Source organism: Gossypium hirsutum, chromosome D05, assembly GCF_007990345.1.
Source record: "Gossypium hirsutum isolate 1008001.06 chromosome D05, Gossypium_hirsutum_v2.1, whole genome shotgun sequence".
Taxonomy (NCBI): domain Eukaryota; kingdom Viridiplantae; phylum Streptophyta; class Magnoliopsida; order Malvales; family Malvaceae; genus Gossypium; species Gossypium hirsutum.
In genome coordinates, this window is record NC_053441.1 from 57,509,539 (window position 1) to 57,524,675 (window position 15,137).

The following is a 15,137-nucleotide window of genomic DNA, read 5'->3' on the forward strand; positions in this document are numbered from 1 at the left end:
TATTTCAGATTCTGAGGAAGGGCATGAGATGGGAAATTATTGTGAATTTCACCATAAAACAGGGCATGAAATCCAAGAATGTGAAGGATTCAAGGCTTTGGTTCAAAGCATGATGGATAACAAGGAGATGAGGTTTTATGAAGATGCGAAAGAAATGAGGAGCATATGCGCGACAGAGTTGGGAACAAAGGCTCCAAAAATAAATCATCCTGTGGTCATTATCTCACGCCCTAAGGGTAATGAGGTTAGGGCTCAGGTAACACCGAAAATTGTAATCCAGAAACCATCAAATTTCTTTTATAGGGATAACAAATGGTGCCGTGGAATTACGGGTGTAATGTGACCATTTTGGGAAAAGAAGCAGAAAGAAACCAGGAAATAGGTTCTTACACGCGCAATGGAAAATACATGACGCTCAAGCTGAGTCGTCCAGGGAAGAGAATTGGAAGAAAGAACAGAGGAAAGGGAAAGCAGTAGAAGCTGAGCCATTGGTAAATGAACCAATAAAAGAAGATGAGGCAAAGGAGTTTTTGAAGTTTTTGAAGTTTTTGAAACACAGTGAATACAGTGTTGTAGAGCAACTGCACAAACAGCCAGCCCGCATTTCTGTATTAGCTTTACTCCTAAACTCAGAAGTACATCGGAATGCACTTTTAAGGTGCTGACGATATTTCGGTAAACAAGCTGGATCGGTTGATCAACAATATTGGTGCTGACATTTTATCTTCTTCAATGATGATGAAATACCATCCGGAAGAAGAGGTTCTACTAAAGCCCTGCATGTTACTGTCTGATGCAAAGGGTACACACTCCCGGGGGCCTTGGTTGATAATGGATCTGTACTAAATGTATTGCCTTTGTCCACTCTTAGTCGATTACCAATAGACAGTTCGCACATGAGAGCATGCCAGAGCATAGTAAGGGCATTTGATGGAATAAAAAGGAGGTTATGGGGAGAATTGAGGTACCATTAAGGATTGGCCAGTCGCTTATGAGGTGGATTTCTTGGTAATGGATATTAAACCTTCCTACAACTGTCTATTGGGGAGACCGTGGATACACTCAGCAGGGGCAGTACCTTCATCATTACATCAGAAGGTGAAGTTGGTATCGGAGGATCGGTTGGTAACGATAGATACAGAGGAGGATATTATCGCAATGATGACTAGCGATGCACCTTATGTGGACATCAACGATGAGGCACTAGAATGTTCTTTTCGGTCGTTAGAATTTGTGAACGCGATGTTTATTGCGGAGGGGAATAGAATTCCAGTACCGAAAATATCCAGGACCACTGAGATGGGATTGCGATTGATGGTAGGAAGAGGAGCCTTACCCGGGAAAGGATTGGGAAAATATCTTCAGGGGAGGATTGAGGCACCAATGCCGAAGGAAAAGTTTGATAGATTTGGTTTAGGGTACAAGCTAGACATGAAGCAAAAAAAGAAAGAAGTAGAGAAGAGACAAGAGAAAAGAAGGGCGCGTTTGAATGGACATGAAGCTAAGTGTGAGCCTTTAACCTTTCCCCACATATCTGCATCTTTTGTGTCGGGAGGATTTATTCATTCTGAATGTGGAGTGTCCGGTAGCGGCATGGGAAGAATGTTGGAAATGTTTATACCAACGCCATAGAAGCAACGGAAAGGAGGGCCTTGTTGGAGATCTGCCCTTATGAGCCTGGAAGCGAGCTAAACAATTGGACTGCTGAAGAATCCCTGTAGTCTTTAGGGCTTATTCAGAGTAATGCTCAAAACATTCCTGTTGTTTGTTGGCCTAGAAACGATATGAAATCTTTTGTGAAATAGGCATTTGGCCTAAGTATCATTATTTTAATGAAATACGTGTCTACGTTCATCTCGATCAGTCAGTTTTTTTTTCCTTTTATATTTTCCATTTGATTGATTGTCTTACAAATAATTCTTTCATTTGTAATTCTTTTACACAAACATATTCATAAATTTATATATTCTTGGTATATTCTTTGATATGCCCTCATAGGTCTTCAGATATCAATGACATGAGTGACGCCGCCTCAAACGCGGAGCCTATTTTTGAGCAAGAAGTGTGTTTAAAGGGATCTCACGACTTTGAAAATGACGAAGATTATGATGCATCTCCGGACTTGTTAAGAATGGTGGAACAAGAGGATAAGCATATCCTACCTCATAGGGAATCATTAGAAATAGTGAGCCTAGAGGATGGAAAGGAGGTGAAAATTGGAACTGAAATCACCGCAAAGACAAGGCAAGACCTCATTAATTTGCTCCGAGAGTTCAAAGATGTTTTCGTGTGGTCGTACCAAGATATGCCTGGGCTAAGTACTAACATTGTGGTGCATCGTCTGCCCATAAAGGAGGATTGTAAACCCGTTCAACAGAAGCTTAGGAGAATGAGACCTGACATTGTGTTGAAAATAAGAGAAGAAGTCAAAAGACAATTCGACGCTGGATTCTTACAAGAAGTCAAGTATTCGGATTGGGTAGCCAACATCGTCCCTGTTCCCAAAAAAGATGGAAAGGTACGAATGTGTGTGGATTATAGGGATTTGAACAAGGCTAGTCCAAAGGACAACTTTCCACTGCCTCACATTGATACTTTGGTAGATAACACGGCGGGCTATTCATTGTTTTCTTTCATGGATGGTTTCTCTGGATACAATCAAATAAAGATGCATCCTGGGGACATGAGGAAAACCACATTCATTACCTTATGGGGAACATTCTGTTACAAGGTAATGCCCTTCGGATTGAAGAATGCGGGAGTAACATATCAAAGAGCTATGGTGACTTTGTTTCACGACATGATGCACAAGGAGATCGAAGTCTATGTTGACGATATGATCGCGAAGTCTAGAACGGAAGAAGAGCATGTTCAGGTCTTGAAAAGGTTATTTTTGAGATTAAAGAAATTTCAGCTCAAGCTTAACCCGGCCAAATGCACGTTTGGAGCCAGATCAGGGAAGTTATTAGGCTTCATAGTTAGCAAAAAGGGGATCGAGGTTGACCTAGACAAAGTAAAGGCAATACGAGATTTACCTCCCCCGCGCACTCAGAAGGAGGTTCGAGGCTTCCTAGGGAGGCTGAATTACATTGCTCGGTTCATCTCACAACTGACAGAGAAATGTGATCCAGTATTCCGGCTCTTAAAGAAACATAATCCGGGTGAATGGGATGAAGAGTGTCAGAGGGCTTTCGATAAGATAAAGCAGTACTTGGCTAATACTCCAGTCTTATCACCTCCAAGTCCAGATAGGCCATTGATATTGTATCTAACAGTGTTGGAGAATTCCATGGGATGTGTATTGGGCCAACATGATGAGACGGGAAAGAAAGAAAGGGCAATATACTATCTCAGTAAGAAATTTACCGATTGCGAAATGAGGTACTCATCAATTGAGAAGTTGTGTTGTGCTCTAATCTGGGCAACCCGACGACTGAGGCAGTATATGTTGTATCACACGACTTGGCTGATTTCAAAGTTAGATCCTTTAAAGTATATGATGGAATCGACTGCTTTGAACGGGAGAATGGCTAGATGGCAGATCTTGCTCTCAGAATTTGATATAGTATATGTCAGTCAGAAGGCCATAAAGGGAAGTGCAATAGCCGATTTCCTAGCTAGTAGAGCCTTGGAGGACTATGAATCTTTGAATTTTGATTTTCCAAACGAGGACTTGATGCATGTGGCGAATACTGAAGAAAATCCTCAAATGGATCACGTATGGAAGTTAAATTTCGATGGAGCTTCAAATGCTACGGGTAATGGAGTTGGGGCAGTTTTGGTATCCCCAAGTGGAGATCATTATCCTGTTGCTAGCAAGTTGGACTTCGATTGTACAAATAACATGGCAGAATATGAAGCATGTATTATGGGCATTCGTGCAGCCATTGAACGGAACATTAAAGTACTGAGAGTATACGGGGATTCAGCGTTGGTGATATACCAACTCAAAGGGGAGTGGGAGACTAGAGATCCTAAGCTAATCGGTTATAGAAAACTAGTTCTTGAATTGGCTGAGGAGTTTGACGATATCACCTTCTATTACCTCCCACGAGAGGAAAACCAAATGGCTGATGCATTAGCTACTCTAGCTTCGATGATTCAGGTGAATAGACTTGAGGCAATGAGGCCTGTTCAGATGAGTATCTCTGAGACCCCGGCTAATTGCTGCAATATTGAGGAGGAGGGAAAAGATGATTGTCCTTGGTATCAGAGTATCCTACAATATGTGAAGAATCGGGAATACCCTGATCAAGCGACAGAGAATGACAAAAGAACTCTGAGAAAGATAGCCATTGAATATGTCTTAGATGGAGAAGTGTTATATAAAAAAAGGAAGGATCAAGTACTGTTAAGATGTGTGGATGCTGTGGAAGCCAAGAAAATTTTGGAAGAAGTCCATGAGGGTATTTGTGGGATGCACGCCAGTGGTTTCACGATGGCCAGACAGATCATGAGATTTGGGTACTATTGGCCCACCATGGAAGGAGATTGTTTTAATCATGCCAGGAAGTGCCACAAATGCCAAATTTACGGAGACAAAATACACGCGCCTCCTTCACCTCTTCACGTCATGACCTCTCCTTGGCCGTTTTCCATGTGGGGTATGGATTTTATTGGGCCAATATCACCAAAGGCTTCTAATGGGCATCGCTTCATCTTCGTAGTAATTGATTACTTTACCAAGTGGGTGGAGGCTGCTTCATATGCAAATGTCACGAAAGCAGTAGTCAGCAAATTCTTGAAGAAGGAAATCATTTGTCGATATGGAATGCCTGAGAGGATCATATCCGACAATGCGATGAACTTGAATAATAGCACAATAGCTGAAGTTTGTAGCAAATTTAAAATTAAGCATCATAACTCATCGCCTTATCGTCCCAAAATGAATTGTGCAGTGGAGGCGGCCAATAAAAACATTAAAAAGATTGTGGGGAAAATGACTGAAACCTACAAGGATTGGCATGAGAAATTATCATTTGCTCTCATTGCCTATCGAACATCTGTTAGAACTTCTACTGGGGCAACGCCTTTTTCTCTGGTTTATGGAATGGAGGCAGTATTACCCATTGAAGTTGAAATCCCTTCTCTACGGGTGTTATCTGAGTTACAGTTGGATAAAGCCGATTGGATCCAATCTCGGTACGATCAGTTGAACCTAATAGAGGAAAAGAGGCTAAGAGCTATTCACCATGGGCAAATGTACCAGAAACGAATGATGCGAGCCTATAATAAAAAGGTTCGCCCCCGAGAATTTCGTGAAGGGGACTTGGTACTAAAAAGATTCTTCCTATGCAAAAAGATTTTAGAGGAAAATGGATGCCAAATTGGGAAGGCCCTTATGTTGTAAAGAAGGCCTTTTCTGGTGGAGCTTTGATCCTATGCGAGATGGATGGCAAAAGTTTACCAAATCCTGTAAACGCAGACTCCGTCAAGAAATACTTCACTTGAAAGAAAGGGGAACCAAAGTGAAAACCCGTGAAGGGCGCTTTACTTCCTAAAAAGAAAAAAAACTTTGGGGAGGCTAAGGTGAAAACCCGTAAATGGCACTTTGAGACCAAAGAGGGCTTGAGTCGAAAACCCGGAAAAGGCGACTCAAGTACTGGGCAGGATTGGAACATCAGGATTTGAGTGGATCAAATTTTGATCGGGGGCATATGATTATCTTGCTTTACTTGAACCAATAAGAAAGGATATGCAACGTCTTGGAACATGGACAGAGTATTGCAGATCTCCTGAACACATGTCAAACTCAGAAGGGTCTTCGGAAAGTTTGTACAGAGAAACTCAAGCTGCGATAACTGGGGTACCTAGTTCTTATGTGTATTCTTGAAAATACATTCTTTTATTTTCTTTCTTTCTTCCTTTCTTTTTGTGAAAACGCACATTCTCAATCCACTTCTTTGTTAACCTTCTTTCGCCATCTTTGATGTTTTATTCGAGTTATGATCAGAACTAGCTTTATTCTTATCCATTGTTATGATCTTTTTGCAAGCATGTTGCATAGGAATAATGATTAACGAACTAATAAAACTTTCAGGAAAGAAGTTTTGCACATTACTCTGGAAAATTTCTAAATAATATAGGGACCTGAAACATGACTATTGTTTAGAAAATACCAAGTTTAAAGGGTGAAATATCTAAGAAGGAAGAGTCTAAGTTAAAGACTATCCTTTCAGATTTTGTTGTCTAAACATTGATTGAACAAAATGACAAGCTGTCGTAGCTTAATGAACAAGCAAGCAATGATCATCAGGCAATAGGAAGAGGTTACCTCGGAGAAGAGAGCTGTAACACCCCTTACTCGTATTCCGGCTCGGAACAGAGTATGAGGTATTACTAAGTTTTTTAAAAAAAATTCGACAGCATTTCTACTTAATTTTGCTTAAACCTCCTGCAAATTTAAATCACCATCCAATATATATATCAACCAAACTCATTTATAATAATACTCACAATTTAACTATTAATGAACACCACATTTTAAATCAAACCATAACATATATTTACATGATGATTCCATATTTCATAGGTCGTCTATACATGCCATAATTTTCCGGAACGATAGTAGCAAAATACCCCAAGTGTGAAGGATAGTGTGGATGATTGTCTGACTTCGTTCCAAATTTCCGAGTTGTCGGAAGTCACTATAATCAAGGGAAAAATAAAATCGAGTAAGCATATAGCTTAGTAAGTAAACACATGATAAATAAGTAATTACTCACATAACTACACCAAAATATAAACTTATTCATGAATAACTTCATTGTTTAGGCAATTTCCAGCAAACTGTTTTTCTGCGTCATAGTCGCTAATTTATTTTTATCCGGAGCTACAGGGCTCAAATTGAGTTTCGTAAATTTTCCCTGAAACTAGACTCATATACCATTTCACCATAAAAATTTCAGAATTTTTTACCCAGCCAATTAGTACAGTTTATTCATTAAAACTTCCCCTGTTTCACTGCCCAACGGTTCTGACCCTTCCTCAAAAAAATTCACTTAACTCTCTGTACAAAATTTTAAAAATGGTTTCGCTTGTTTCTATTAAAAATAGAGTCAATAAGAATCCAGGAATATAAATTTCACACCATAATTATTTTTTACAATTTTTGGTGATTTTCCAAAGTTAGAACAGGGGATCCCGAAATCAATCCAGCCCTGTTTCAGTAAAATTCAGATATCTCCAAAAATACAACTCTTTTGCTTATTCTATTTATTTCATATGAAAATAGACACATTCAGCTTCAATTTCATATATTATTCAGCTTCCCATTCATTTTCCACCATTTATGGTGATTTTTCAAAGTTACCCATCTGCTGTTGTTCAACACAGTTTATAACTAAATCGTTTTTTTTTCGTTTTTGATATTTTCTCCCATCTCATACATGGATCGATTTAGTATCCAACTCAATATTTGCCCCATAAAAATTTCCACCATATGGCAATATTCACCTTCCACACTTTTTCGTTGAGCACTCGGAATGTTAACCGTTATTGGTGGATCTCGCACTTAGCACCACCACTTAATCGGGGAATCAGCACTTAGCAACCCCTTGGGGGAATCAGCACATAGCAACCCCCTTTTTATTTCAGAGATACGGTGGATATCGCACTTAGCACCACCAATGAACCGGGGAATCAGCACTTAGCAACCCCTCGGGGGAATCAGCACATAGCAACCCCCTTTCACATTTCAAAGATACGGTGGATATCGCACATAGCACCACCAATGAATCGGGGAATCAGCACACAGCAACCCCTTTATGTACAACATACTTCGCTTATTCCGAGTGTTCAACCCATAAATCATATATTGCAACCTTTACCACCTTTCCCGATTTAACAACATTTTTAGGATATGGCCAAACATTTATTTTAATTCCAAATAAATCTCAACATATATCAATTAATGTCAAAATAATACATCAAGTCACGTGTTTACTTACCTCGGTGCAAAATATCGTAATTTTGCACTTCACTCCACTATCTTTTCTTTTCCTCGTTTGAGATAATCTTCACGTCTTTCTTGATCTATAATAGCAAATTTAACTCATTTAATGTTCACATTCATTAAAATAATCCACCACCCAACTTTTTGAAAAATTACAATTTTGCCCCCAAACTTTTGCATAATTACACTTTTGTCCCCAAGCTCGGAAATTAAACTTCATCACTTATTCTTAGGTTTTATGACATGCTGAACATTTTTCCCTTCTATGGCAACATCAAATTCTCACTCTAACATACACTTATGAACAATAATTATTTTTACCGATTATGCCTATTTACCCGTTTTCGCTTAAAATCGCTTAGCAAAAGTTGTTTAACATAATTTATAGCTTCATATTCCACCATAAAACAGCAAAATAAACACATTTCACCTATGGGTATTTTTCCAAATATGAGCCCTAACACGAATTATTGCTAGAATAAGCTAAACCGAGTTACGAGGATTCAAAAATGCGAAGAACATTAAAAACGGGGCTAGGATGCACTTACTATGAGCTTGAGAAAGCAAAGAAACCTTAGCTATGGCTTCCTTCAAATTTCGGCAGCAACTAATGAGGAAGATGATGATTTTTGTCATCTTTTTCGCATTTTATTTTTTTTATTACCAAATGACTAATATGCCCCCACTTAAAAAAAATCTATTTCTCTCATTTCTTATGTCTATTTTTGTCCATCAACTAACTAATGGTCTAATTACCACATAAAGACCTCCAATTTAAAATTTCATATCAATTAGATACTTCTACATATAGAACTCAACTTTTGCACTATTTACAATTTAGTCCTTTTGACTAAATTGAGTGCCCAAACGTCGAAATTTTCGAACGAAATTTTTACGAAATTTTCCGTGAAATTGTAGACCATAAAAATATAATAATAACCATATTTTCCCTCGTCGATTTGTGGTCCCGAAACCACTATTCCGACTAGGCCCAAAATCGGGCTGTTACAACTCTCCCCCTTAAGGATTTTCGTCCCCGAAAATCTTACCGGAAAAGAGATTTGGGTACTGTTTCCTCATAATTTCCTCCGGTTCCCACGTAGCTTCCTCCATCCCATGTTTTTGCCACAGTACTTTTACTAAGGATACACTTTTATTCCTTAACTGCTTGACTTCCCGAGCCAAAATCTTTATTGGTTCTTCCTCATAAGTCATATCTGGTCTGACCTCAATCTCTGTAGGGGAAACTATATGTGAAGGATCCGAACGGTAACGTCGCAACATCGACACATGAAACACATTATGTATCTTTTCCAACTCCGGTGGTAAAGCTAACCGATATGCTACAGGGCCAACTCTCTCGGTAACTTCATATGGTCCAATAAATCGTGGACTTAGTTTGCCTTTACGACCAAATCTCAGAATCTTCTTCCATGGAGACACCTTCAAGAACACCTTATCACCTACTTGAAACTCAATTTCTTTTCTCTTTAAATCCGCATACGACTTTTGCCGATCTGAGGCAGCCTTTAAACAGTCACGAATTATTTTCACCTTTTCTTCAGTTTCTTTCACCAAGTCGACTCCATGAATCCGGTTCTCACCGAGCTCAGTCCAATATAAGGAGTTCTACACTTACGCCCATATAATGCTTCATACGGTGCCATTCGTATACTTGACTGATAGCTATTGTTATAAGCAAATTCAACCAATGGTAGATATTTCTCCCAACTGCCTTTCAATTCTAAAATACAACACCGGAGCATATCTTCAAGAATTTGAATCACTCTTTCCGATTGCCCGTCAGTTTGCGGATGAAACGCAGTACTGAAATTCAATTTTGTACCCAAGGCTCTGCAACTTATCCAAACCTCGATAATCTCGATCTATCGATATAAGATAGACCCATGTATCTCCTATTTCAGCAATATTCCTGTCAAGTGAGTAATCAATGCGTATCGGAATAAAATGAGCCGACTTTGTCAATCTATCAACAATTACCCAAATAGCATCTTTCTTCTTTGGAGTTAAAGGCAATCCTGTCACAAAATCCATCGTAATACTATCCCACTTCCACTCTGGAATCGTTATCGGTTGAAGTAAACCCGATGGTACTTGATGCTCAGCCTTCATTGTTGACAGATTAAACACTTTGATACAAATTCCGAGATATCCTTTTTCATGCCTGGCCACCAATACAACTTCTTCAAATCATTATACATTTTCACACTACCCGGATGAACTGACAAGTCACCACTATGTGCCTCACATAAAATGGTCTGAATTAACTCATCATTTCTTGGTACACATACTCTATCCCGGAACATCAAGCAATCTCTGAACCAATTTGAAAATCTGAGTCAACACCTGCTTCACACTGAGCTCTCTTGGCTTGCAATTTACTGTCATTCTTTTGAGATTCCCGAATTTGCTGAAGAAATAATGGTCTAGCTCTCAATTCAACCAACATTGAGCCATCATCAGATAAAGTTAACATCGTACCCATAGCTCTCAAAGCAAATAAAGATTTTCTGCTCAAGGCATCAGCAACCACATTAGCTTTCCCGGGTGATAATCAATCACTAGCTCATAGTCTTTGATTAGCTCGAGCCATCTTCGTTGCCGCAAATTCAAATCTTTTTGGCTCATCAAATACTTCAAACTCTTATGATCAGTGAAGATTCGGCACTTTTCACCATACAAATAATGACGCCAAATTTTTAAAGCAAAAACAATGGCAGCCAATTCTAAATCATGCGTCGGATAATTCTTCTCATGCGGTTTCAATTGTCTCGAAGCATAAGCTATTACTTTGCCCTCTTGCATTAACACACACCCAAGACCATTCAACGATGCATCACTGTAAATTACAAACTCCTTCCCGGACTCAGGTTGCACCAACACTGGCGCCTCAGTCAATAATGCCTTCAACTTTTCAAAACTCTGTTGACATTTATTGGTCCATTCAAACTTGACATTCTTCTGCAGTAACTTAGTCATAGGAGAAGCAATCATCGAAAATCCCTTGACAAAGCGTCTGTAATACCCAGCTAAGCCCAGAAAGCTTCTAACTTCTGTCACATTCTTTGGTGGCTCCCAATCAACAATTGCTGAAATTTTGCTTGGATCAACCCGAATACCTTCACTTGAAACTATATGTCCCAAGAATCCAACCTCACGAAGCCAAAACTCACTTTTGCTGAATTTAGCATACAATTTCTTTTCTCTCAGAATCTGCAACACAGTTCTTAAATGTTCTGCATGCTCAGATTCATCCCGAGAATAGATTAAAATATCATCTATGAACACCACCACGAACTTATCCAAGTACGGCCGAAAAATTGATTCATCAAGTCCATAAAAATAGCTGGAGCATTTGTTAACCCAAAAGGCATTACCAGAAATTCATAGTGTCCATACCTTGTTCTAAAGGCGGTTTTCGGCACATCAGACTCTTTAACTCTTAACTGATAGTAACCAGACCTCAAATCAATCTTAGAAAACACTGTTGCCCCTTTTAATTGATCAAATAAATCATCAATTCTCGGCAAAGGATACTTGTTCTTTATAGTCACCTTGTTGAGCTGACGATAGTCAATACAAAGTCTCATAGAGCCGTCCTTTTTTTTCACAAATAACACAGGAGCACCCCAAGGAGAAAAACTCGGTCTCACAAATCCTTTATCTGTCAACTCTTGTAACTGAGCTTTTAATTCCTTCAACTCAGTCGGAGCCATTCGATACGGTGCAATAGAAATCGGTGCAGTACCAGGTAACAGATCAATAGAAAACTCAACTTCTCTAATCGGAGGTAACCCAGGCAATTCCTCTGGAAATACATCTGGAAATTCACAAACTACCGGCACTGATTCAAGCTTCGACCCAGTAATATCCGTGTTCAGCACATAAGCAAGATAAACTTCACATCCCTTTCTCAAGTATTTCTGAGCAGACATGTGCGAAATCACCATAGGCAACTTATTCGGCTCCTTTGTTTCAACCCGGAGAATTTCGCCGTTTTCACAATTTAATTCAAGAATTTTCTGTCTACAATTTACCTTGGCATCATGCAATATCAACCAATCCATCCCCAAAATAACATCAAACTCATCAAATGGTAACAACATCAAATTAGCCGGGAAACAGTGACCTTGAATCATCAGGGGACAATTCTTGCAAACCTTATCGACTAAGACATATTTGCCTAAAGGATTTGATACTTTAACTACAAATTCAGTGTTTTCAACAGGCAATTTCTTACTAGACACCAAATTCATGCATATATATGAATGAGTAGAGCCGGGATCAATCAAAGCAATAACATCAATATCATGAAGAGAAAATGTACCAGTAATCACATCGGGAGATGAGGCATTCTCTCGAGCGCGTATAGCATAAGTCCTGGCAGGCGCTCTAGTTTCTGATCCTCCAGCTGCATCTTTTATCACACTCTTACCACTGGCTTTGCTTCCCACATTTCTCGGTGGTCTGCCTCTACTGACAACATCACCCGATCCAGCTCTTTGTAATCTTTCTTCTTCTATTCTCTCAGGGCAGTCTTTTACATAATGCTCTTGGGAACCACATCTGAAACAAGCTCGTTTAAATCCCCAACACTCACCAGTATGTCGCCTGCCACACTGTTGACATTCAGGTCTGGTGTTTCCTACATTACCCACACTTGCCACTGAGGTAGCTCGAGTTGTAGTTCCGGAATATGACCTCCCTCGGTCTCTGCGTGAATACCCAACTGAACCGGTTGGTCGTGGATCCATCCCTTTAAACTTCTTCGGGTGAGATTGAAATGTTCTGCCCATTGACCTCTTCCTTACATCTCGAGCTTCCATCTCTGCCCTTCTCTTTTCTCTACTCAGCTCTTCAGCTTTGCAAGCACGATCAACTAATACCACAAATTCTTTTAACTCTAAAATTCCAACATGTAATCTGATGTCTTCATTTAGCCCCTCTTCAAATCTTTTACACATAATAGCCTCCATAGGCACACATTCCTGGGCATATTTACTAAGCCGGACAAACTCCCGTTCATATTCTGCTACTGACATTCGGCCCTGTTTCAATCCGAGAAACTCTTTGCGCTTCTGATCAATAAACCGTTGGCTTACATATTTCTTTCTGAATTCTTCCTGAAAAAGTCCCAAGTAACTCTTTCTTTTGGAACCACCGTTATTAATGTTTTCCACCAACGGTATGCCGAATCCTTCAATAAAGACACAGCACATTTCAAACATTCCTCAGGAGTACAAGATAATTCATCAAATACCTGGATAGTATTTTCAAGCCAAAACTCGGCTTTTTCCGGATCATCATCAACATTGGCCCTGAAATCTTCAGCCCCATGCTTTCGAATTCTATCAACGGGTGGTTTACTTGATCTCACCAATTCAGCACTTCGTGGAGCTACGGGGACCGGCGGAGGAATAGGAGGGGGTGGAGGAGGTGGAACATTCGGATTTACACGGACATATTCTGTATACCAATCACTCATCATTCGGAGGAAGGCTTCTCGAGCCTCATCCTGTCCATGTGTCTCATGTCTACTCTCTTCATGCGCGGTCCCTTGTGCGGGAACCGGCGTGTTACTTTCAACATCATCTGCCATACTTCGATTAGGATCCATTTACTATATAAAACAAAATTTTAAATTGTCAGAAATCATCACACTATCACAATATATTGATGGCATGTATAGACTGACTTTCACACATATTTTATTGGTCCGAGAACCGACTAAACCGTAGCTCTGATACCACTAAAATGTAACACCCCTTACTCGTATTCCGGCTCGGAACAGAGTATGAGGTATTACTAAGTTTTTTAAAAAAAATTTCGACAGCATTTCTGCTTAATTTTGCTTAAACCTCCTGCAAATTTAAATCACAATCCAATATATATATATATCAACCAAACTCATTTATAATAATACTCACAATTTAACTATTAATGAACACCACATTTTAAATCAAACCATAACATATATTTACATGATGATTCCATATTTCATAGGTCGTCTATACATGCCATAATTTTCCGGAACGATAGTAGCAAAATACCCCAAGTGTGAAGGATAGTGTGGATGATTGTCTGACTTCGTTCCAAATTTCCGAGTTGTCGGAAGTCACTATAATCAAGGGAAAAATAAAATCGAGTAAGCATATAGCTTAGTAAGTAAACACATGATAAATAAGTAATTACTCACATAACTACACCAAAATATAAACTTATTCATGAATAACTTCATTGTTTAGGCAATTTCCAGCAAACTGTTTTTCTGCGTCATAGTCGCTAATTTATTTTTATCCGGAGCTACAGGGCTCCAAATTGAGTTTCGTAAATTTTCCCTGAAACTAGACTCATATACCATTTCACCATAAAAATTTCAGAATTTTTTACCCAGCCAATTAGTACATTTTATTCATTAAAACTTCCCCTGTTTCACTGCCCAACGGTTCTGACCCTTCCTCAAAAAAATTCACTTAACTCTCTGTACAAAATTTTAAAAATGGTTTCGCTTGTTTCTATTAAAAATAGAGTTAATAAGGAATCCAGGAATATAAATTTCACACCATAATTATTTTTGTACAATTTTTGGTGATTTTCCAAAGTTAGAACAGGGGATCCCGAAATCAATCCAGCCCTGTTTCAGTAAAATTCAGATATCTCCAAAAATACAACTCTTTTGCTTATTCTATTTATTTCATATGAAAATAGACACATTCAGCTTCAATTTCATATATTATTCAGCTTCCCATTCATTTTCCACCATTTATGGTGATTTTTCAAAGTTACCCATCTGCTGTTGTTCAACACAGTTTATAACTAAATCGTTCCTTTTTTCGTTTTTGATATTTTCTCCCATCTCATACATGGATCGATTTAGTATCCAACTCAATATTTGCCCCATAAAAATTTCCACCATATGGCAATATTCACCTTCCACACTTTTTCGTTGAGCACTCGGAATGTTAACCGTTATTGGTGGATCTCGCACTTAGCACCACCACTTAATCGGGGAATCAGCACTTAGCAACCCCTTGGGGGAATCAGCACATAGCAACCCCCTTTTTATTTCAGAGATACGGTGGATATCGCACTTAGCACCACCAATGAACCGGGGAATCAGCACTTAGCAACCCCTCGGGGGAATCAGCACATAGCAACCCCC